Source organism: Hyaena hyaena, unplaced genomic scaffold (assembly GCF_003009895.1).
Source record: "Hyaena hyaena isolate Hyena2069 unplaced genomic scaffold, ASM300989v1 scaffold_2389, whole genome shotgun sequence".
Taxonomy (NCBI): Eukaryota; Metazoa; Chordata; class Mammalia; order Carnivora; family Hyaenidae; genus Hyaena; species Hyaena hyaena.
The window spans coordinates 47,148-47,983 of NW_024083023.1; positions in this window are offsets into that span (position 1 = coordinate 47,148).

An 836-nucleotide genomic window follows, 5' to 3' on the forward strand; every position below is an offset into this window, starting at 1 on the left:
AGGCTGGAGCTAAGGCCTCAGGAATTGCTATTCGGGCATCTTCAAATTTCCACCATCCACCTGGGAGGTAGTTGCCACTCTCAGTCTTAAACCAAGTACTTTCATGGTGTGAGTAATTAGGGTCCCACTCTGTCAGTGGGTTAGGGAACAGTGCAGAAGTTAAAGCAACTGATTTTATTGCTCCTTTGGAAGCTGCTAGCTTTGCCTCTCGGTCAGCCTTTCGGTCTTCCAGTGCAGCCGTGGTATCCCCCCTTTGATGTCCTCGGCAGTGCATGACTGCCACATTTTTAGGGGCCCATACGGCATCTAAGAGTTCAAGGATCTTCTTACCATATTTTATGTTCTTTCCTCCTGAGTTTATTAGACCTTTTTCTTTATATAAGGCCCCATGTACGTGGAGAGTGGTGAAGGCATATTTAGAGTCTGTGTATATATTAACACGTATCTATGCCGCCAGTTGGAGGGCTCGGGTTAAAGCAATTAGCTCTGCCCTTTGTGCTGAAGTCCCCTTCGGCAGGGCCTCTGCTTCAATGACAGAGTTTAGAGTCACCACGGAATATCCTGCAAGATGTTCCCCCCTTTCTATAAAACTGCTACCATCAGTGAAATATTCAGCATCGGGGTCTTTGGGAGGCTGGTCCCGCAAGTCTGGTCTGCTGGAGAACACCTCATCCATGACTTCAATGCAGTCATGGGCCCAATGCAGTCATGGTCTGGCTGGACTAGCCCGACAGGCAACAGGGTTGCAGGGTTCAGGGTCCGTACTACTTCTGGGTGAATGCGCGGATTCTCACATAGCATTCCCTGATACCTGACCATCCTGGCGTTGGTGAGCC